The 25,482-nt window shown below is 39.5% G+C and overlaps 1 protein-coding gene and 1 pseudogene across 14 annotated transcripts in view; one reads left to right on the forward strand and one right to left on the reverse strand.

Annotated features, from left to right (window-relative positions):
- Positions 1-25,482, reverse strand: part of MLLT10 (MLLT10 histone lysine methyltransferase DOT1L cofactor) — a 227,379-nt gene that overhangs the window by 100,912 nt on the left and 100,985 nt on the right. The window lies entirely within an intron of this gene.
- On the forward strand, positions 17,013-18,792 carry LOC105715707 (heterogeneous nuclear ribonucleoprotein R-like; annotated as a pseudogene).

The raw sequence follows: 25,482 nt of genomic DNA on the forward strand, positions 1-25,482 counted from the left end.
TTCTGTTTACAATGGGGGAAAGAAAGAAAAACAACTTGTCCAACAACAGAGCTGTACCTGAAAAACTATGATTATGGAAGCATACAAAGGCCATTAAAATAAGCATGTTGTTAAAGAATAGAGATTTCGGAAAATTGTTAATAGGTGAGTTTTGTTCGTGGTTCACAGATTACATATGTACTTCTCAAAACTCTGAATTCCTCATGGCCTGAAGATATGAATTTACAAGTATTATCTTCACGGCTTGTTAAGTCAAGATAGCTAATGTCACACTCAACTGAATCAGTATGTATTAACTAGCAATACAAAACCAGAATTGTAAAAGTTTATAATTATAAATATATATGATATCTCAATCCTTAAAATAGTCCTGTGAGGAAAATTCTATTTATTTTTTTTTACAGAAAGGTATGGCTTAAACAAGCACGAGGTAGACTCTTACCTACACCCCCCAAAAAACATAACCAAAACCTAAAAAAAGAAGTTTTCAAAATTAAAAAAAAAAAGTAGGTAAGGTACTCATGATGAGAAATTCTAAAATAGAAAATCAAGAGTAAGGGAAAAAAAGAAGAGACAGAAACAGAAGGGAGAGAAAACCTTATGATAATAAAAGAAACTAAAGACAGTTAAACACAGAGGGCTTTTTTTTTTCCTTCTTTGAGATAGTGTCACTCTGTTACCCAGGCTGGAGTGCAGTGGTTTCATCTCAACACACTGCAACCTCCACCTTCCAGATTCAAGCAATTATCATGCCTATAGCCACCCACATAGCTGAGATTACAGGTGTGTGCCACCATGCCGGGCTAACTTTTGTATTTTTAGTAGAGATGGGATTTCACCATGTTGGCCACGCTGGTATCAAACTCCTGACCTTAACTGATCTGCCCACCTTGGCCTCCCAAAATGCTGGGATTATAGGCGTGAGCCATGACACCCAGCCTATGCAGGAATTTTTAACTTAAGTTTAGCACAAGACAAACAACCAGGAGACAGATCCAATGTTTCAGTTTTCAAACTAGAATAGGTATAGGACTGTTTATAGGAGCAGTGAAGATAACACTTGAAAGTTCGTATCTTCAGGCCAACAGGGAATTCGGAGTTTTGAAGAGTAAGTATGTAATCTGTGAACCACAAACAAATGTCTAGGGCAAATTAGAAAGTGAATTCTAGAAAGAATGTAATACTGAGCTTGAAGTTACCTCTCAGGAAAACTCTACAGTAAATTATTTAAAAGATTTGCTAACATATAAGAAAGAATTTCATTATCACTAATCGTCAAGACAAATTCATCAGAAAGTCCAATAAAAGAAATTAATATTTAGTCATAATGTAAGAAAGAGAACATGTGAGTTATTTTAATATGACTCAATTCTTTACAGTGAAATAGAATAAATTTCTAGTAAGACTGCCTATATTCAAATACATAAAGTATTATTATAAATATAAAGCAAACCAATTTTAAGTAAACATGGATCTTAAAATGCTTAAGAGAAATTTGAAATCACATCACAGATTTTCCCAATGTAGAAAAGAAATGAATGAAAACCAGTAAAAACAACCAACCAAATGATCCCCAAAGCAACCAAAATGGGAAGCAGGGGCAGATATTAATGCATTAAACAAAAACTGTCAAGCAAGGAGTAAACTAGATTTTATTAGGGAGAAACTGCCCTAGACTAAGCTATAGGATTCAGCTCTTAACCATACCCCTTAATTCCCAAAAATTCTGAGAATATAACCGAAAGTCCCAAATCTGAAGAGAAGTGATTTTATGTGTTCTGACCTACTGAACAACTTTTTCTGCCTAAAGAGTAGTACTAGTTTCAAGGGAGAAACAGGAAAAACTGAAGGCAAGGGGAGGAAAAGCAAAGAGGTGCTAACTGGAAGTAAAGAATCAAGGCTAAGTAAGAATTAATTACATGAAATCATGGCCGAGCACGGTGGCTCACACCTGTAATCCCAGCACTTTGGGAGGCCAAGGTCAGGAGTTTGAGACTAGCCTCACCATCATGGTAAAACCACATCTCTACTAAAAATACAAAAATTAGCTGCGTGTGGTGGTACACGCCTGTAATCCCAGCTACTCAGGAGGCTGAGGCAAGAGAATTGCTGGAATTCAGGAGGTGGAGGTTGCAGTGAGCCAAGATCGCGTCACTGCACTCCAGCCTGGATGAGAGGGCAAGACTCTTAACTCAAAAAAAAAAAAAAAAAAAAATCCTAGGGGGCCTGGTGCAGTGGCTCTCCCCTGTAATTCTAGTGCTCTAGGAGGCAGGGGTTAGAGAATCACTTAAGGGCAAGAGTTGGAGATCACCCTGGGAAACATAATGAGAACCCATCTCCACAAAAAGCAAAAAAATGAGTTGGGCGTGGTGATGCTAATTTGTAGTCTTAGCTACTGCGAGGTTGAGGAGGAGGACCCAGGAGGTGGAGGATGCGGTGAGCCATGATCATACCATTGCACTCCAGCTTGGGGGACAGATTGAGACCCTGTCTCAAAAAATTAAAATTAAAATAAAACATAAAAGAGAATCCTAGGGTATTCCCCATAAGACTAAGATACATTTGAGATCTAGAACCCGGGGCAAGACATTTAATAAAGTACTGTGTTTAAAAAAAAAAAAAAGAGCCCAAGGCCTGGCACGATGGTTCACACCTGTAATCCTAGCACTTTGGGAGGCCAAGGCGGGCATATAACAAGGTCAGGAGTTCAAGACTAGCCTGGTCAATATAGTGAAATCCTGTCTCTACTAAAAAAGTACAAAAATTAGCCTGGCATGTTGGCGGGCGCCTGTCGTCCCAGCTACTCGGGAAGCAGAGGTTAGAGTGAACCAAGATCGCACCACTGCACTCCAGCCTGGGCGACAGAGCAAGACTGTGTCTTCCAAAAAAATAAAAATAAAAGAGCCCAGCCCGGAGTTCTACCAAAAAGTGCATACTGCCCTAAGCCAAGTCCTCTTTTTTTTTCCTTTTTTTGCCCTAAGCCAAGCTTTTATACTCACCCCTCCCATTCCCAAAGGCTTCAGAAAAATGCAAGATACATAGCCCTTAAACAATCATCTCAAAAACCATAAGAAAATTTGCAAAAAAATTACCTAAATTATAGCGGAATAAGCGTCAAAAGAGAGCCTCTGAAGCATAAACAACATTTTAAAAGTTGTATGGCAAAGAAACTACAGGCAAAAAATAATACAAAGAGTCTAATGTGCATGAGATAGCCAAAAATCACAACCTAGAAGCATACATAACTGAGTTTGAAGATGTTTCTCAAAACTGTTCCCATGCTAAATAAAAATTATAACATGAGTTCATACAAAGCTCAAAAATGAGATGATAAAATAGGAAAAGGTACAAAGGGAGATAACCGAAGTAATAAATGTAAGACTAAAACAGTATCATTACAGAATTAGTAAATAAAATAGAAACATCAAGGAAAAGAATACGCATTGCTGAAAATTTTTAAGATGCTAAAAGAAAGACTTGAATTAATCACAATAATATATATTTTATAAAAGATATTAAAGCAGGCAAACAGCATCTGATAGGTATAAAAACAGAGATAATCAAACATAAGGATAATGTGTGTCCCTCAAAGAGAGAATTTAATGAATGAGAAACAGAAGGTATATTCAAACAGAAAATTCCAGAAAATGAAAATGGAAAAAAAAAAATCCGAACAATTTTGTTACAGACTGTGTAGCATCAAGACTTATTGTGGTTAAACTTAGCAGAATACAGGGAGAGGGAGGTGTCGTTAGTCATCTCCATAGCAATACTCCAGGCCCGTTTTTTAAGTTTTTAGGAGAAATAAAGTGTGACCCAGCAATATTATATACAGCCAAGATACAAGATACAGGCAAAAGGAAATGCTTTCCATTATGAAAGATATCAGAAAATACAGTTCCTAAGAACTTATTCTTGAAAAAAGTTACCTAATAATCAGTACTTTGGGAGGCCAAGCTAGGCAGATCATCTGAGATCAGGAGTTCAAGACCAGCCTGGGCAACATGGTGAAATACCATCTCTACCAAAAAAACAGAAATGAGCTGGGCGTGGTGGTGGGTGCCTGTAGTCCCAGCTACGTGGGAGGCTGAGGCAGCAGAATGGCTTGAACCCGGGAGGCAGAGGTTGCAGTGAGCCAAGATCATGGCACTGCACTCCAGCCTGAGTGAGGCTCTGTCTCAAAAATAAATAAATAAATAAATACATACATACATAAATACAAACAACCTGGATAGCAGGAAAAGCAAAATGACTATAAGGATACTAGCAGCCTTCACTGTAGGAGCTCAATATAAAATCTGACACATGTAATTAAAACAAAACATAACAGTTTGCCAAACAGTGACTAGACATAAATCTCTTTCTTGCTGACAAAGTCCTGATTTTCTTAAGAAAATTCAAGAGCATCCTCTCATGTCCTCATAAAAGTGTATCTATTTCCCAGCCCAGAGGCAAACATGGATGAGTCCAAAACAATTAAGAGAAATCCATTCTCTTTAGCCACTGACTGCTTTAAGTCTGGAATAGATTTAGATCAGAATAGTAAAACAGAAATTGAAATTTTCTTTTTTTTGTTGTTTGAAATGGAGTTTCACTCTTGTTGCCCAGGCTGGAGTGCAATGGTGAGATCTCAGCTCACTGCAACCTTTGCCTCCTGGGTTCAAGCAATTCTCCTGCCTCAGCCTCCTGAGTAGCTTTTTTTTTTTTTTTTAATATTTTTAGTAGAGATGGGGTTTCACCATGTTGGCCAGGCTGGTCTCAAACTCATGGCCTCAAGTGATCTGCACGCTTCGGCCTCCCAAAGTGCTGGGATTACAAGTATGAGCCACTGCACCTGACCAGAATTTGAAATTTTCCAGATGTTCTCCTCGTTCTTAAAGGTATGTCCCTTCTTGCCTTTAGATGCTCAAGTGTTAGGCCATAATCCTTGGAACAACTGCCGTGACCTCACAACCATGACTGCAAAAGCACAAAGAAGTCAAGAATGCTTTGCCACTGCTGAATTGGTTACTGCTAAATCAACCAATCTTAGAAAAGCCTAGCATCTGAACCTACATGAAGTAATAAATTTCCAATTGATTCAGCCATTCTGATTTGAGTATTCCATCACTTATTACTGAAAGCACTCCAACTAAAAAGTCTTACCTCTTCAATATCTTGTTTGTTTTTGTAATTTCTATTATTAAATTTAAAGGTATCTTTGAGGAAATAATATTTCTTGTGGTAAGGGGGGAAAAAGTTTTGTTGGTCTCATTCCGTCACCCAGGCTGGAGTGCAGTGGTATGATCATAGCTCACTACAGCCTCAAACTCCAGGCTCAAGGCATCTTCCAACCTCGGCCTCCAGAGTAGCTGTGACTACAGGCATGCACCACACATTCCGGTAAGTTTTGTTGTTGTTGTTTTTGTACAGACAAGGTCTCTTTCTTTTCCCTCCATATAGTCAAGTAAATCTGCCTTTGATGTTTAAAACATCAGCAGATTTCACTCAATTTAATAATTTTTCTCTATCCTTTTAATGTATGTATGTATCTCTCTATGCATAGAAAAAATCTGTGAAAATAAATTAGTAGTAAGTGATGGTATTTCTTGATGGTGAGATACGGAGTGGGATTTTGCTTTTTAACTTGCATTTTTTAAATGCTCTGCCCTCTGTCATTCTCTGTATTTACACACGAATTAGTAAGAATGGGCTAAAATAAGGTAGAGACAGCCTATTTGCCAAACTCATTTCTTCTTATTTGGCATGTAACTAGACATTTCCCACCTTCCTTTGCAGTTACATGTGGCCACTGCACTGGGTTCCAATCAATGTAGTTTGAATGAAAATGATGTGTGTCATCTCTAGGCCTGGTCCTTAGTAGCCCTAACTTTCTAGTATCTACATTGATTCTTTTTACATGGAAAACAAAAATAAGCATTAAAGTCATAGAAGCAACATTTTAAAGAAGGCAGTCACAAGATGGAAGAAACCTAAGCTCCTGATTTACAGATTGGAAGAATGTTGTCTGTCAATCAAGGACATCTCTTTTGGACTTAGCTGCAAATCAAAAACATTGTGTAAGGCCACTCATAATTTGAGAATCGTTCACGTGTCAGGAAACCATGCTACATGAGTCTCTTATTTCTTCGTCTTTTGAGTTAGGCAATGCCAGCCCATTATTCTGGACTATCTTTCAAGGGTGCTCATATAGTGAATAGCCTCAGAAGACAGAAAGCAAAAGGCAGCTATGCTTACTGTCTATTACAAAAGATTCAGGTGCCCTAAGCTCAGGGCTCCTCTCCTGTAATGCAACAGACAGCATGAACAGATTTTATCTCGCCCTCTTTGCAGTGCCCTATGGGAACTGGGCTTAGGAAATGGCCAAAAATTACTGATTCTCTGGTTATAGCTATTGCTTTAAGTAATAAGTTATCTATCTTTGACCCAGAAGTCTCATCTCTTAACTAGCTACCTTATAAGTAAGGTCAAATGACAGACTTCTGTGATATTATTATATATATATATATACACACACACACACACACACACACAAACACATACGTGCATGCACACACACACACATATATATGTTTATGTACACATATACTGGTTTTGTCCATGGTCCCTGGGTCACAACTCTCATAGTCCTTGTTATTTTTTAAGTAACTAAAAAAATAAGCGTATCTTTTGTTAAAGTATATGGCCTTTTGTCCTTCGTTCCTGATGCAGCTTCCGAACCGTGTCAGAGTGACAAAGGTGAAAAGTCCTTTGTTATAATGTTGGGGTGCTTTAGGCCTCAGAAAACAGAGTCTCTCTCCCTCAGACCTTTCTTGCACTCCTTTTTCTCCCCAAAACAGACCATAAAAACTAAAAATATGCTCTAAACTTTCCCTACTTATCTGTCATGGAACTAGACATAAAGAAATTCCCTGATCTACCTTGTCTGATTGTGGGCCATAAAACTCTCATTTCAGAAGGGGTCCTGCCCCAATACGCAGAAGAAAGAATGCTGCACAGAGAAGCCAAGAAGTATGTGAACATACAGGCCTGCCTGGGTTTCCCCACTCAGTCTATTAGTGTTAGATCACCTTTGTCCAATCACGTTTCTACACAGGTGTCCTTGCTTCAATCATGCCTATCCAGTGAACTCTGTACAAAAGGCCCTCTTAAGAGGATGGGGAAGCTCTGCCTACCTGCCCCCTGACATACCTTACACTATCCATCTCTTCATCTGTATACTTTGTAAAATCCTTTATAATAAACCAGTAAACATAAGTCAGGGTTTCCCTGAGTTCTGTGAGCCACTCTAGTAAATTAATCCAACCCAAGATCTGGGCTGTGGGAACCCCAAGTCATAGCCAGTTGGACAAAAGCACTTGGGGTTTACAATCAGCATCAAAAGTGGGGCTCAGTCCTGTGGGACTGAGTTCCCAACCTGTGTAATCTGATGCCCTCTTCAGGAAGGTAAGTGTCCAAATTAGAGGATAGCCAGCTGGTGTCTACTGCAAAACTGACAGCTTGCTTGTTGGTGGGGAGAAATCCCCACACATTTATGGGTCACAGAAGCATTCTGTATTGTGAGATTACAGCAGGAGGAACTATTTTTTCTACTCCACCTCTTTCATAGTTCTTGAAAGTCTGGTGATGAGAGAACATGATGCTGTTAGAGGCATGGCTATGTAGAAGAGGAAAATTAAGGGCCTTTTCTGAATAAAGTTGAAAAATGAAAACTTGTATGATCAACTACGCAATTAATGGACTTTCATTTTATTGCCTCAATAATGAGGAGAAACTGAGGAGGTGGTATGGCTGAAGGCTAAGCACCAGGAACTATGTTTACAGAGAGATGCCCAAGGATGTTGTTTTGGCAGCTAGCCTACTCTGGTTAGGAGGAGAGGACGTCCTCATCAGTCTGGCAGTCAGCTTTATTTCCACCTCACTGTAACAACTAGGTGACATCAGTGCTTTATAAATAATCAGAGATCGGAATGTGCACTCCCTATACCCAAGAGGGCTCAATGGCCACATGCACCCATCCAAGTATGCTAAGAAATCTGAGGAGAGGAAAAGACACAACTAATTTTTTAAAAATATAGATGGGGTCTCACTTCTGGGCTGAAGCAATTCTCCCACCTCAGCCTCTCAAAGTGTTGGAATTACAGGCATAAGCCACTGCACCTAGCCAGAAAACAGAAAACACAAATTTCTAAGACTCTGTTGGACACAGGCACCCAGATCACTATTCTACCTGGACACATGGAAGGAAAACATCCCAGGATTCAGTGGAAAGGATTCTTGGGGGCAAGGAAGCTAACATGACTTTGTAGGTGGGGTCTTTGGGCAATTAAACTGTATTTTCAATATTGCCTTGACATCTGAAAGTATAAGAGGGAATGACAATGTTATAGCAGAAGTCAGCAAACTATGACACCTGAGCTAAGAGTAATGTTGCATCTTTAAAATATTCCTTACCACACCCCCGAAAAAAGAAGACTATGTGATACAGACTGTATGCGGTCCATAAAGCCCAAAATATTTACTGTTAAGTCCTTTTTAGGAAAAGTTTGCCATCCCCTGTATTATGTGCCTATCTTTACCCATCTGTAAGTGCAAAAGGTATTCTCCCAACCAGGAAGAACGGTATGTAGAAATGCTAATGAGACATATAAATCACCCTCCAAACCACGTGTCTTTCCTGAGTCCAAAAGAAAAGGAATAGGGTTCCAGAAGGACAAAGGGAAACCATAGCTTTGATAAAGGACTCAAAGGTACCAGGAGTAGGAAGAGATACAATACCTCAACACAAAAGCCCTGCAAACCCAGTGAAAAAAGCCTAACAAGAGCTGGAAGCTAACAGTGAATTAGCACCAAGTGAGTTTAGCTATTGCTCTTATAGTCCCAGCTGTTACAGACGAAATCCACTACATAGACTGATGCAATTTTGTACACTGTTCTAGACATTTCTAATGCCTCTTTGCCAAAGCACTCACAACCAAGAATCAAGATCAGTTTACATGCCTGTGTCAAAGCCTCCAATACGTTTAAAGTGCTTTCCCAGAGGGGCAACCTAAACTCCCTTGCCACTTGCCACAAATAGGTATGTCAGGACTTAGTACCTCTATCCTATGATTTCCAAAGCTCTCACTATTGACTGTTAAATTAGAAGCCTCAGTCTCAACAGTACTGTAATGTATCTTCTCTGTCAGCACAGTAGGTGGAAAAACTCCAATAAAATTCAAAGACCTGCTCAACAAGTTTCTGGAAACTATAGGAACAGATTCACAAGTCTAAATTTCTCTGGCAGTCAAGGAAAAGCTTTGGTCTCTTCAGACTCCCACCATCAAAAAGAAGGCTGAACGCCTTACTGAACTCTTTAAATAACAGGGCTCTATGACATTCACTTCAACATTCTGCTTATCCTTTAAAAGTCAGCTGTCCTGAAAATATGCATCCTTTGAGAGGAGCCCAAGCCAACATGCCGCGTCGGAAGCTAGGTAGAAAGCTGGAGCACATGGTCTGCCTTTGGAAACCCACAATCCTCATTATGCTTTTAAGTTACATATTTCTGTGAATTATGATTTTGCCAACTGAAACCTCTGGCAAAAAAAGCCTCCACCCACAGGTACCTACTGGAGATTTGAACTTGATGCCCCAATGACATGGCTATTAAGTACACCCCTTTTTGAAAAGGAGCTATTAGCTTGCTACAGAGTTCTTACTGAAACTGAACACCACACCCACGAAGGCCTTATGAGGAAGAAAAAATAAATGATGGCTTTCCAGGACTTCAACAAACACCTCTTACTCCATTAGTATCTCCCGATTTCATTTCATATTCCTAATTGCCTATAAATGTATACACAACTACCATATTATAGTCAATACAACTAAAATTAGTTAAATACTCACAAGCTGTCAACAACACTACCTTTCTTTTATTACTTCACATTTGACACTCAGTGTTTAAGGGGAAAAAAACCTACTAAAAATACAAAAATTAGCCAAGGTGGTGGCACATGCCTGTAGTCCCAGCTACTCTGGAGGCTGAGACAGGAGAATTGCTTGAACCCAGGAGGCAGAGGTTGTAGTGAGCTGAGATCACGCCATTGCACTCTAGCTTGGGCAACAAGAGTGAAACTCCGTCTTAAAAATTAATAATAAATAAATCATATTAGGCATTATAAAAGAACATTAAAGCATAAAAAATACAGACCAGCTTTGAGATATGATACAGTCTGGTAGTAAGGCATATACATATATAAAGACAATATAAAAGTGAAATGGAAACAGAAGAAAACCATGGGCCACTCTGTATAAAAAATACAGACCAGCTTTGAGATATGATACAGTCTGGCAGTAAGGCATATACATATATAAAGACAATATAAAAGTGAAATGGAAATAGAAGAAAACTGGGCCAAAGTGGAAGGAGGCTAGCTTGAGCCTAGGAGTTCGAGATCAGCCTAGGAAACATAGGGAGACTCCGTCTCTACAAAAAGTACAAAAATTTGCCGGGCGTGGTGGCCTGCACCTGTAGTCACAGCTACTCGTGAGGCTGAGACAGGAAAATCACCTGAACCTGGGAAGTGGAGGTTACAGTGATCCAAGATTGTGCCACTGCACTCCAGCCTGAAAAACACAGTGAGACTCTGCCTTTAAAAAAAAAAAAAAAAAAAAAGTATTTATCCCTTCTAAGCAAGGAGCTCTTCAAAATTTCTTCTCCCAAATATTACTCAGTTAAACAATAACTTCCTGGAACAGAACAAAGGATTGATAAGGCAAATTCTGTATTAGCATTCTTTTGAGAACATGTGAGAACTTCACCATTTGTACTAAAACAAACAAAAAAAATCTTGAAGTTGTAATATAGATTTATCTAACTTTCAAAAGGAATGTGATTATTACCTCTGATATCATTTGGCTCTGTGTCCTCACCTAAATCTCATGCTGAATTGTAATCTGCAAGTGTTGGGGGAGGGACCTGATGGTGAGGTGACTGAATCATGGGTCAGACTTCCCCCCTTGCTATTCAGAGTTCTCACCAGATCTGGCTGTTTGAAAGTGTGTACCACTTTCAAACTTTCCCTCTTCATTTTCTCTCTTCTGTTCCACCATGGTAAAGACGTGTTTATTTCCTCTTCGCCTTCTGACATGATTGTAAGTTTCCCGAGGCCTCCCAGCCATGCTTCTTGTACTGCAGAACTGTGAGTTAATTAAACCTCTTTTCTTCCTAAATTACTCATTCTCGGGTAGTTCCTTATAGCAGTGTGAGAATGGACTAATACAGTCTCCAAGTAAAAGGCAGAAAGATGTATTTGAAAGAAAAAGGACTTTGTAGTGAGACATCATTTGTTTTAAATCCCAGCTCTATCATTTATTAATAGCTATCTCTTTAACTCTTCTTTTTGTCTGCCCATTACTTTTCTTTAGTTAACTCTTCCCTACTACATGTGATCTTAATAAGACCTTCAACTACAGTATCCCAACACCCCTGGACCACAGGAGTAGGTGTGCTAGCCAGTTAAGGCCAATTGTATGAACAACTCACACAGTCCTCAAATATTCTCAATTTCAATGGCTTTCATTTCGACTCTCCTTCAGTATCCCTAAAACTACATCTTGGTGTCAAAAACTACAAAGAGTCTAAAATCTTGCTATACTTATAAAGTGGTAAGTTAGTCCACCAGAGTTTCAGGGATGCTGGCAGAAGATGACCCAAGACTCCTGCACTGGACACAGAGGACTTTAATACTCATGGCAATAGCAAAAGCCAGACTGTTAGTATTTGCCTAAGTTCCCCATTCTGACAGGGTGACCTGGGGCCAAATGACATTATACACACAGTGGATTGCATTACAGGAGAAATTTGAAGTATAGTGCCTCCTTGAAAAGAACAAAGGCAATCAGGGCTGCTACTCACAAGATGTGTATAAATGTGAGAACCATGGAGAATTGTCTCCCAACTCCTGGAAGCTACCATTACCCAACATAACCCAATGAAATATTAAACCACAATGATTGCTTTCTTCATAAACTTGCAGTTAATTCACACTTTTTTTTTTCTTTTTCTTTTTCTTTTTTTTTAAAAGACTAGTCAAGTGCAGTAGTGAGAAGGGAGGAAAGAGTAGAACAAGGAGTTTGATCTGTAACTGACTGTGAACAATCAATTGAGATAACTCACTACCTTCGGACCAGCCAATTCACACTCTTACTATACTTATTCTTGAACCTCACTGAGTCCTCTAGGCCCGTGCTCCAACATCTCCTACAACTCTACATTCCAGCCCTTCCCTAGTTCTACAACATCTATTATCCTACTTCAATCTCATGATCCATTATTTTAAACACTTTTGAAAATAACCCACTTGGCCTCCTTATTTGTATACCGAATCTGGCTAGCAATATCTCTGATAGGTTCTACCCACATCTACTTTCTTTGCTCTATTATCCAGGTGACCAAGTTATTCACCTACATGCTTACCTTCTTTCTTCTCCACCAAAACAGAGGAAGACATACTATTCTTTTTCCTACCTACTCCTTTTGTTTTCAAATCTGAGATTCTTTTTATATTTTTTGTTTCAAGAGATGAGGTCTCATTCTGTTGTCCAGGCTGGAATGCAATGTCATGATCATAGCTCACTGCAGCCTTTAACTCCTGGGCTCATGAGATACTTCCACCTCAGCCCTCCAGCAGCTGGGACTACAGACATAAGCCCAGCAAATCTGAGATTCTTAAGAGTTAAGTACTCTCACTATCTGTACTTACACCCACTTTATCTACCAATAAATACACTAAAACTCTATACTGAAACTCTTTTTCAACAACTTCTTTTGTGCTAAATCCAAAGGACGTAACATTTATCCTTCTTCTATAACTCAACCTACTTTTTTTTTTTTTTTTGAGACGGAGTTTCGCTCTTGTTACCCAAGCTGGAGTGCAATGGCGCAATCTCGGCTCACCGCAACCTCCGCCTCCTGGGTTCAGGCAATTCTCCTGCCTCAGCCTCCTGAGTAGCTGGGATTACAGGCACGCGCCACCATGCCCAGCTAAGTTTTTGTATTTTTAGTAGAGACGGGGTTTCACCATGTTGACCAGGATGGTCTCGATCTCTTGACCTCGTGATCCACCCGCCTCGGCCTCCCAAAGTGCTGGGATTACAAGCGTGAGCCACCGCGCCCGGCTCAACCTACTCTTTTATTTCCTCTGTAGACTTCAACCTTCCCCACTATTGAGAAAGAATGACACAATTAGAAAATTACCTTCTGTCAGCTATCATTTATTTTAGGCTAGACTCATCAGTGAATGCTAAAACTTGTGGGTGAAAATTTAATAAGAAACAGGGTATGTGTCCAAATCCCAGGGTGTGGTAACCAGCCTCCATGCCCCCAGTGATCTTTGCACCTATGCAGTGCCTATGCATGCTGAAGAGGCTTACCTACGCAACCAACAAAGAGCAAAAATAACAATATGTCATCAAAGTGGTTAAAATGGCAAATGTTATGTTACATATTCTTACATCAAAAGAACCATTTTTTAAAAATAAGTAAGTGGCCAGGTGTGGTGGCTAACGTCTGTAATTCCAGCACTTTGGGAAGCTGAGGCAGGTGGATCACGAGGTCAGGAGTTCAAGACCAGCCTGGCCAAGATGGTAAAACCCTGTCTCTACTAAAAATACAAAAATCAGCCGGGCGTGGTGGCAAGCGCCTATAATCCCAGCTACTCGGGTGGCTGAGGCAGAGAACTGCTTGAACCCGGGAGGCAGAGGTTGCAGTGAGCAGAGATTGCATCACTGTGTTCCAGCCTGGGCGACAGAGTGAGATTCTATCTCAAAAAAAAATAAATAAATAAAATAAAGTAATAAATAAATAAAAAGGCACTCAGCCAGAAAAAGGAAATTATACAGTGTGACTTCTGAGGGAGGCCATAAAAGACATGCAGTTTTTGCTTTGCCCTTAGATCAATCACTATGGGAAAAGCTAGATGCCATATCATATGGCACTCAAAAGGTCCTAAAAAAAAAAAAATTAATATGGCAAAAAAAAAAAAAAACAGGCAGCACCAATTTGTCAACCATGTAAGTTAAGTCATCTTAGAGAATACCCTCCAGCAGCTGGGCTCGGTAGCTCCTGTAATCCTAGCACTTTGAGAAGCCAAGGTGGGGATCACCTAAGGTCAGGAGTTCGAGACCAGCCTGGCCAACGTGGTGAAACCCCATCTCCACTTACAAAAATCAGCCAAGTGTGGTGGCACATACCTGTAGTCCCAGCTACTTGGGAGGTCTGAAGCAGGAGAATCGCTTGAACCCAGGAGCGGAGGTTACAATGAGCCAACATTGTGTCACTGCACTCCAGCTTGGGAGACATAGCGAGACTCCGTCTCAAAAAAAAAAAAAAAAAATGCCAAGCACAACAGCTCACACCTGTAATCCCAACATTTTGGGAGGCCACAGCCTGGCCAACATGGTGAAAACCTGTCCCTACTAAAAATACAAAAATTAACTGGGCGTGGTAGCAAATGCCTGTAATTTCAGCAACTTGGAAGGCTGAGGAGAGAGAATTGCTTGAACCTGAGAGGTGGAAGCTGCAGTGAGCCAAGACTGTGCCTCACTACTACAGCCTGGGCAACAGAGCTCCAAAAAAAAAAAACAGAGAGAGAAAAAGAGAGAGTATCCTTCAGCTTTAGTCTAGCCTTCAAATGATTATAATCCAAGTCAACGACGTGAATGCTATCTGATAAGAGCCTCTGAGGTAGAAATAACCACTAAATCCAAATTCCTGACCCACAGAAGCTGTGAGACTATAAATGTTTATTGCAGTTTTAAGCCAGTAAATTTTAGGGTAATTTATTATGCTATAATAGTTAACTAACACAGATTTACAGATTACTCCTGGGTATTTGTTACCAGGAGAGGGATGATCCCATACAATAAAATCTGAAAATGCAGGAGCTGCTTGGAATCAGGTAGTAGATGGAAGCTGACAGGGCTTGCAGGAGAACATCAGCTAAAGCTTGATAAGCAATGAAGGGACTGTCACTAGAAACCTCATGGTCCTTAGGAGGCTGCTACTAAGGACTTTAACTTAAGTGAGAAAAAGGTGACTGAAAATTGGAAGAATCTGAATACTTCATAATTAGTAACTTAAAGTTTAGGCACAACATTGCCTGTGATAACATGAAAAACAGAAAATATATTTAACAAATTGTATAATTTAACAAGGAGATTTCTGGGTATTCTGTGGAAGATGCAGTCTAATTCCTCTTATTATTTATAGTAAAAAGTAGGAATACAGAGATAAACTAATGAAAAGACTACTGACAAAAAACAAGACTTGCTGGTTTTAAAAATTCCCAGTCTCAGGCCGGGCACAGTGGCTCATGCCTGTAATCTCAACACTTTGGGAGGCCAAGGCGGGTGGATCATCTGAGGTCAGGAGTTCGAGACCAGCCTGGCAACATGGTGAAACCCCGTTTCTACTAAAAATACAAAAAAATAGCTGGGCGTGGTGGCGGGTACCTGTAATCCCAGCTACTCCAGAAGCTGAGGCAGGAGAATTGCCTGAACCCAGGAGGTGGAGATTGCAGTGAGCCGAGATTGCGCCATTGCACTCCAGCCTGGACAACAACAACAAAACGCTGTCTCAAAAAAACAAAAAACAAACAAACAAAAAAAACCAGTATCTTCAGATAGCAAACAATGCTAAAATTAAAGAATGGCTCCCAGAGAAAGAGAAAATCAAACAGCTGTATGAAGACTAAAACAAGAGTGTGGCTGTAAACTCCTTTGTTAAGACCTAAGAAAGACAGAAGTCAATACCTCAGATTATCTGAAATAGGGCCTTCAGAGATGTCAAGGTCATAAAAGACAATGAATGAGGACGTATTTCAAACTGGGAAATACTGAATAGACATGACTGCTAAATGCAACTTGTGATCTTGGATTGGATCCTGGACTTGGAAGAGAAAAAAGTTTCCCCCTTTGGTATAGATGACATTAGGGGGTACAATTTGAATATGATCTGTAGATTAGATAATAATCTGTAACGATATAAATTTATTGATTTTGATCATTGTGCTGTAACTATTTAGGAAATTCCCCTTTTAATTAAAACTATACACTACAGTTCTTGGCCTAAACAGGCATTGTATTTGTAATTTACCCTGCAATGGTTCAGAAAGATTCTACAGAGAAAGTAGAGAGAGTCAGTAAAGGAGGGTAGAGGGAAGGACATGGTAACAGTAATATGATAAAATGTTGACATTTTTGGAATGAGTGAGTGGTACAGCATTATTATTTGTAGTGTTTTTGCAACCTTAAGTTTGAAATTATTGAAAAACCAAAGGTTAAAAAAAAATTTAATCCTATTGGCTGCCTGGCTCAATGCCCAAGGATAAAGTCTAAAACTGTAACTGCTTACAAATTCTTCATAAACTGGCCCCTTCTTAGTCTCATCTTAACCATACTCTTCAGTCTCACCCAACACACCCTCACATTCTAAACTGATATTCCTGAAAAGACCTGTCCTCTCTTAACTCTTCACATATATAGACGCTGAAAGCTTTACATTGAACGCAAAATTCTAAAAGGAAAGTATACAAAAAGGACAGAAGTACCAGGTAACTCTCAATGCTAAAAAACTTTTACAAAGATATAGAAGTCATTCCAATGATTTGACTGCGAGTTTTATTCCTTTGAGGGTCATAGAAGAAAGCAGTCTAGTTCTCTTCAAAGAGATGAGAAACTCTATTCTATGGTTTAAATGTGGTGTGTTCCTGCCAAAACGCATGTTGAAATTTGCCAATGTGACAGTATTCTGGGGTGATGGGGCCTTTAAGAGGGGTTTGGGTCATGGGGCTACCCTCTTAAATGTATTAATGCAGTTTTGTGAGGGTGGGTTGATTCTTGCAGGAATAAATTAAAGGCTGCCTCTCATGTTTGCATGTTTAGTCTCCGTTTCTGCACACATGTACCTGTTTCCCCTTCAGCTTCTTTACCATGTAAACATAAGAATCATAGACTTGGGGGGTGGCATGCACATGCCATTTCTAGTCATTTTCAAAGCGCCTTGCACTGACTCTCACGGGCCCGGCTGCCAGCCCTCCCTCTGCCCTGGATTGGTAGCTCATATTGATCTTGATGACACAGCAACTGATGCTCTCAGGGAATTCAATGAAGGATTTCTGTCTGTACTACAGCAGTTCAGGGAAAGTGATTTATCACATGTTCAGGACAAAAGTGCATTTTTATGTGGAGTTATGAAACTTACAGGCAGAGAGAGAAACAGGGGAGCAAAGTGTAAGTGTCCACAAAGCGACCTGATAAAGCAAATATCAAGGCCTTATTTTAGAGAAGTGGTAATACTCTGGATGTAACCACAGGACAGAGGAAGCATGATGGGCCTCCTCCACCAAACAGTGTGTAGTCTGCTGTGCAACCTGGAATTGGAACAGAGGTGTTTGTAGGTAAAATACAAAGAGATTTACATGAGGATGAGTTAGTGCTCCTTTTTGAGAAGGCCAGTCCCATTTGGGATCTACGTCTTATGATGGATCCACTGTCTGGTCAGAATAGAGGGTATGCATTTATCACCTTCTGTGGAAAGGAAGCTGCACAGGAAGCTTTAAAACTGTGAGTGACAGCTATGAAATTCACCCTGGTAAACAACTTGGAGTAGTGTGCATTTCTGTGGCAAACAACAGAATTTTTGTTGGATCCATTCCAAAGAATAAGACTAAGCAAAATATTCTGAAAGAAATCAGTGAAGTCACAGAGGGTTTGGTGGATGTTACTCTCTCTATCATCAACCTGATGACAAAAAGAAGAAATGGGAGTTCTGTTTCCTTGAATGTGAAGAACACAAGTCAGCAGCACAAGCCAGATGCCAGGTGATGAGTGGAAAAGGAAAAGTACGGGGAAATGTAGTTACAGTTGAATGGGTTTACCCTGTGAAGAACCAGATCCAGAAATCATGGGCAAGGTAAAACTTTTGTTTGTGAGAAACTTGGGCACAGAAGAAATACTGAGAAAGTCATTTTCTGAATTTGGAAAACTCGAAAGAGTAAAGAAGTTGCAAGATTATGCATTTGTTCATTTTGAAGACAGAGGAGCAGCTGTTAAGGCTATGGATGAAACGAATGGCAAAGAAATAGAAGAGGAAGAACTTGAAATAATCTTAGCCAAGCCAACAGACAAGAAAAGGAAAGAGCATCAAGCTGCTAGACAAGTCTCCAAAAGCACTGCATATGAAGATTATTACCACCCTCCTCCTCACATGCCACCTCCAATTAAAGGTCAGGGTTGTGGTCAGGGAAGAGATGGATATGGCTCCCTCCCGATTACTATGGCATGAAGATTACTATGGTTATAATTATCACAACTACCATGGAGGCTATGAAGATCCCTACTTGGCTACAGAGGAAGAGGAGGAGGAAGGGGAGGGCAAGGTGCTCCACCACCACCAAGGGGGAGGGAAGCACCACCTCCAAGAGGTAGAGCTACCTATTCACAGAGGGGGGCACCTTTCAGACCACCAAGAGACTCCAGGGATGGCAGAGGGGGTCCTGAACGACAGCAGAGAGGCCATGGCTCCTGTGGATCTTGGGGCAATCATGGGGGCAATGTAAGAGGCAAGAGAAAGGCAGACGATTATAACCAACCTGATTCTACGTGTCATCAGACCAACAACCAAAAGAACTGGGGTTCCTAACCCATTGTTCAGCAGCCACTTTGGCAAAGTGGTGACTATTTGGTAACTATCGTTATAATAATGACAACCAGGAATTTTATCAGGATACTTATGGGCAACAGTGAAAGTGGACAAATAAGGGCTTGGAAATGATATTGGCAAGATACAACTGACTGGCTCTAGATCTACATTCTTCAAAAAAGAAATTGCCTGGCTGTTTCACCTTTAAGCAGCAATTTGCTGCCATTTGAATTGGGCTGAAGAAATCACTACTGTGTATATACTCAAGACTTTTTATTTTTCCTCTTTTCATAAATGCTCTTGGACATTATTGGGCTGACAGAGTTCCCTTATTCTAGGGGTTACGTTTTTATCGTTTCAGGATTCATTTTAGCTTCCAAACAAGCTGGGCACACTGCTGAATCATGATTTTGCAGAACCTTTGGTTTTGGAGAGTTTCATTTTTCTGGATTTGGGATAAATTACATAGGAGTATGGAGTATGCTGTAAATAAAAATACAAGCTAGTGCTATGTCTTAGTAGTCTGAAGAAATTAAAGCAAACAAATTTAAGTTTTCTTGTATTGAAAATAACCTATGACTACATTTTTTTGATTCTTAGAAGTAGGTTAACTGTGTTTTTAAATTGTTACAACTTCACACCTTTTTGAAATTTGTTCTATAAAATTTGTTTGGCTTAAATGTCAAAAGCCAGACAATTTGTTCTTTGATGTAATTGTATCTCCAATTTCTTGTTCATGTAAGATTTTGATAAAACTAAAAAATCTATTAAAAAAAAATCATAGGTTAAAAGTCAACATAATTCCATTTTCTTATAACCACTATAAGTTACTGCAAATCATTGACCTTCAACAAGTCTTGTAAACTCTCCATGAAAACACAGCTCCACAACTCTTAGAGGGTATTTTTTATGTTTTCAGATTGGATGGAGTAGAAGTGAGGATGGTGCTTTTAAAACTTTCTAACAAGTATAAAAACAATTAGAAAAAAAATGAATAGAGTCCTTTGAAGACAGCAATGACTTCCTTATTAAAGATCATGCCTGAGCCGGGCGTGGTGGCTCACGCCTGTAATCCCAGCACTTTGGGAGGCTGAGGCAGGTGGATCACGAGGTCAAGAGATCGAGACCATCCTGGTCAACATGGTGAAACCCCGTCTCTACTCAAAATACAGAAAATTAGCTGGGCATGGTGGCGCGTGCCTGTAATCCCAGCTATTCAGGAGGCTGAGGCAGGAGAATCGCTTGAATCCAGGGTGTGGACGTTGCAGTGAGCCAAGATCACGCCACTGCACCCCAGCCTGGGTGACACAGTGAGACTCCATCTCAAAGGAAAAAAAGATCATTCCTAGTGATTTTATCTACAGTCAAATCAACAGTTCATTCTATTATACCACTTGTATTACTGAAGGAAAATAAAATTGTTTTACAATTGTGACACGTGTGTGTGTGTGTGTGTGTGTGTGTGTGTTTATGTATGTATTTGATCGCTGCCCCCAGTTTCTGGCACAGAACTTCTAAAAACCCTTTTGACGTCCTGAGTGATGGGGTGATAAGAGCATTTTTTGTTATAATATTTGGTCTTATTCTCAGATTCCTGGCACAGAGCTTGTAAAACTCTTTGAATTTCCCTAGTGATCACAATAAGCCCCTTTCAACCACACTTCAGTTTACACTAATAAGGTAAATCTTGGAGGACAGAAGCTGGTCACCAGAGGAACCAACCATGTTATCAGAGATTTGGAACTTTAAGCCCTACCACTGTACCTCTGTGGAGGATGAAGGGCTAGAGGTTGAATTCAGTCACCAATTACCAATGATTTAATCAATTGTGCCTACATAATGAGAAACCTCCACAAAAAATCTTAACAATGAAGTTCCAAGAGCTTCCAAGTCAGTAACACAACGATGTGCTGGGTGGGCAGAGCACCTAGAGAGGGCATGGAAGCTCCACCTCCCTCACCCATAACTTGTCCTATGTGTCTCTTCCATCCAGCTGTTCACAAGCTACATTCTTTATAATATACCAGTAATGATACTATTCTGGAGTTCTGTGAGCTATTGTAGCAAATTACCTTATTTAAGGAGAAGGTTGTGTAGAACCCCCAATTCATAACCAGTTGGTCAAAAGTACAGGTAACAATCTGGGACTTGCAACTGGCCTCTGAAGTGGGGGCAGTCTCATGGGACCGAGTCCTTAGTCTGTGGGATCTGCACTAACTCTGGGTAAAGTCAGAACTGAATTGTAGGACACCCACTTGGTGTCCACAGATAATTGAGTGATTAATTGGTATACAAAACAAAACCCACGTTTGTTGTCAAAAGTGTAATTACAGAACAACAGTAAAAGTGTGCTTTTACTGTTGTAAAAGTAAATTAGTAAAAGTGTGCTTTCCTTTTACTAATCAACATTAACTGACATTAATAGGCATAACAAATATTAGAAGACATTCTACTTATATAATTCACAATTTGAATTCTTACTGATTGAATTTAACCCTGATAGACATGGCTTTAATTAATTTCAAATATATGTTCTGGTTCCTTTTGAAATATATATCAAATTTTGAATTTTTGTAGAAACTATCCCTTAATCAGCCTGGGTGTGGTGGCTGATGCCTGTAATCCCAGTACTTTGGGAGGCTGAAGTGGGAGGATTCCTTCTGCACAGGAGTTAGAGACCAGCCTAGACAACATAGGGAGACCTCGTCTCTACAAATTTAAAAGAAAAAAAATTGGCCAGGAATGGTTGCATATGCCTATACTCCCAGCTACTTTTTAGGAGGCTGATGTGGAAGGATCCCTTTAGCCCCAGAGATCAAGGCTGCAATGAGCTATGGTGGTGCCATTGCACTGCAGCCTGGGCAAAAGAGTGATAATTTATCTCAAAGAAAGAAAAGAAAAAGAAAAAGAGAAGAGAAACAACAACAAAAGAAACAAGAAAGTTTGGCCCCTCGTCTCTCCTCCCTGCCCATGGGCAGTGTGTGGAGGGGCAGGGGTATTTCAAATCCCACTCAACCTCGCTGCCCCTGCTTTCTGCCTCATAGCACCAGTGGGATGGGGTGTGAGGGACAGTCCTCTGACATAATAGGCACCCTTCAACTCACCTCCTTTTGAAAAATTAAATTTTTGGCCGGCGCCTGTAATCCCAGCACTTTGGGAGGCCAAGGTGGGCGGATCACAAGGTTAGGCGTTCAAGACAAGCCTCACTAACACGGAGAAACCCCTTCTCTACTAAAAATATAAAACTTAGCTGGGCACGGTGAGTGTCTGTAATCCCAGCTACTTGAGAGGCTGAGGCAGAATTGCTTGAACCCAGGAGGCAGAGGCTGCAGTGAACCGAGATTGTGCCACTGCACTCCAACCTGGACAACAGAGTAAGACCCAGTCTCGAGAAAAATAATAAAATTCTTGGGACCATGTGGTGGCTCACACCTGTAATCCCAGTACTTTGGAGGTCAAGGTAGATGGATCACCTGAGGTCAGGAGTTCGAGACCAGCCTGGCCAATATGCTGAAACCCCACCTCTACTAAAAATAAAAAAATTAGCCGGGCGTTGTGGCGAGTATCTGTAATCCCAGCCACTCAGGAGGCTGAGGCAGGAGAATCACTTGAATCCAAAAGGTGGAGGTTGCAGTGAGCCGAGATCTCACCATTGCACTCCAGCCTGGACGACAAGAGCAAGACCCCGTATCAAAAAAAAAAAAAAAAAAAATCAAATTCTTAAAATTGTAAATTAAGAAAAATAGGTGCCAGAATGAAGGCAGGTAAAAGAATTCAGAGAGAAAGTGATTCAATGCATGTCTTATGAATAGTATCACCAAAATTTAGCTCATAATATACAATACAGATAACTCCTCAACTTACAGTGCAGCTACTCCTAATAAATCCATCATAACTTAGAAATATCCTGTTAAAAATGTGTTTTCAACTTACAATATTTTCAACTTCCAAAAAGTTTATCCTGACATAACTCCATGGTAAATTGAGAAACACAATAAATGCATATTGTTTTCATACCGTTGTAAAGTCTAAAAATCATAATTCGAACCATCTCAAGTTGGAAACTATTTATTTTAAAAATACTAATGTCTGACTAGATAATGAGCGTAGTTACCTTTCAATGCAATAATAAAAACATGCTGGGCATATTTTCAAGACAACTATACTAAACATAAAAATCTTTTTAGCAGCAATACCTACCTGTTCTGCTAGAAAAAAAAATCTTAAAAGAGGTAAGGAGGGAAGGAGAAAAAGATAGTTTGTAACACTCAATCTTTAACTATAGTATCACTTATAATGATCCCATATTTTTAAAGTCCTTTCCCAAATATTCCCAAGCCAAGCAAGCATGTCTAATAATAAACTTATAGTATGTTTACTACATTTACAGTGTGCTTACTTTATAGATGATCAGTAAACCTCGGCTATTATCTAAATGTAAAAATGGATTCAAGCTTCACAGCAAAAAACTGAAGTTATATTAAACTTATATATGCCAAAAGCAAAATCCAAATAGTATTTACATACTTCTAAGTGTTAAAGCTAAACAAGTTTGACTAAATACAATGTTTTTTAATTTAGCATTCACTCAACCACCACAAAAAATTCTTGAAATACAAAATCTAATTCATTCCCAGAGCAAAAAAAGATTTATACATGTAGTCATCAGCACTATATTGATTCAACACCATACCATATTTAATAACTGTCCTTCAAATAAAACATGCCAGGCCATATACTAAAATAAATATGATCAAATAGTAAGCCATTTTTAAACAAGATAATATACATAAAATGGCAGAAGACCATAATAGTGAGGCATCCCTCTTCACAATTTATAATGAGCCCTGTGTAAGAATCCTTAAGTCGGTGGCTTAAAAAGCTTAAATAAAATCTCATGGTGCTTATTACTAAAGCTGTTAATTAAACCAACCCTGCTATTATTTTTACCAGCAATCTAGTCAACAATAAACAAGACAGGCTTCTACTACTGTCACTTTATAACCAAACCACCTCAAAAACAAATCAAGATATATATATATGTTTACTTGCTGCTTGAGATCTAAAATAGATCCCAAGGCGTGGTGGCTCATGCCTGTAATCCCAGCACTTTGGGAGGCCAAGGTGGGTGGATCACATGAGGCCAGGAGCTCAAGACCAGCCTGGCCAACATAGTGAAACCCTGTCTCTAGTAAAAATATAAAACAATTAGCCAGGCATGATGGCATAGGCCTGTAAACCCAGCTACTAGGAAAGCTGATGCACGAGAATCACTTGAACCTGGGAGGCAGAGGTTGCAGTAACCCAAGATCATGCCACTGCACTTCAGCGTGGGTGACAGAGTGAGATTGTGTCTCTAAATAAATAAATACCTAACAACTTCCCTAAAGTTATAATTATTTCACTCATAACAGAGAATTTACTCTCAAAACTACTTAAGTTTTTTAAGTGTTTACCTTGAAAAAAAGTACAAACAAATTCAAACCAAAAAAAATTTTTTTTATACTTTTGAGTCGGAGTCTCGGCTCAGTCAGCCAGGCTGGAATGCAGATCTCGGCTCACTGCAATCTCCACCTCTCGGGTTCAAGTGATGCTCCTGCCCAAATCTCCAAGTAGTTGGGATTACACGCACACACTACCACGCTCAGATAATTTTTTTTTCTATATTTTCAGTAGAGACAAAGTTTCACCATATTGGCCGGGCTGGTCTCGAACTCCTGACCTCAGGTGATCCGCCTGCCTTGGCCTCCCAAAGTGCTGGGCTTACAGGCGTGAGGCCACCATGCCAGGCCCAAAATGTTTTTAAACAATTATTTGTTGGCATTTACCAAATCATATTTACAAATATGAAAATGATATGCAATCTAAATTTTAAATACAGTCTACATAAATATTTCCAAAACTAGCGTATACCAACTTTCTAAGAAAAATATTTTCCATTTGACAATGTCCTCGTTATCCTCACTTCCTTAAAAACAATTCATAATAGATTCCTTTTAAGAGACAGCGGTCTCACTCTGTCAGCCAAGCTGGTGTGCACTGGCACAATCCCAGCACACTGCAGCCTCCAATCAAGCAATTCTCTCACCTCAGCAACGTGGGTAGTTGGGACTACAGGCACCCGCCACCATGCTCAGTTAATGGCAATATGTTCTTATTAAAGAACATATCAAAGAACAAATTAAGTATACACGATTTTTAGTTTATTAAAAAGTAATTATTCCCTATAAAGCAAGTAAAAATGTAAGCAGGAAAACAGGCAAGTAAGCAAGAAAACAGGCAAGATAGAAGAAGACAGATTAGTATTTAGGCAAGCTTTTAGTGTTTTAATTAAAAGCCAAAATATTCTCAAACAAAAGATAAGACATTTAGCCACTAGAAAAAAAATTAATAAACCATTAGCACCACTGAAAAGGAAAAAGTAGCCAATAACATATAGAACTTCAAAACTGTTCTATTATAAAGGAAAAAGTTGATAATTACTTACAGGCAAAGTAATCAGTTTATAATATATAGCAACAAACTACTACTGCTGAAGTCACCTAAAGATTTCACAAGATGACCAGAGTAACACATGCAAGAAATCGCTCTCATGCTTTCAATGAAGTTATAATTTAAATTTTCAGTTGCAATGGGTAAAACCATATTCACAAATATGGCATTATTTTTAAACCTATCCTTTCATTAAGTGAATACTCTTTTTTAGCCAAAATTTTTCTATATTTCAATGTCTCCATTTAACTATTAAGAATGTAATTTTATCAAAAAAGGCAAAAAAAAAATTCTATTAAGCA

Source organism: Aotus nancymaae, unplaced genomic scaffold (assembly GCF_030222135.1).
Source record: "Aotus nancymaae isolate 86718 unplaced genomic scaffold, 86718_ANA_hifiasm-v0.15.2.pri h1tg000077l, whole genome shotgun sequence".
Classification (NCBI taxonomy): Eukaryota; Metazoa; Chordata; class Mammalia; order Primates; family Aotidae; genus Aotus; species Aotus nancymaae.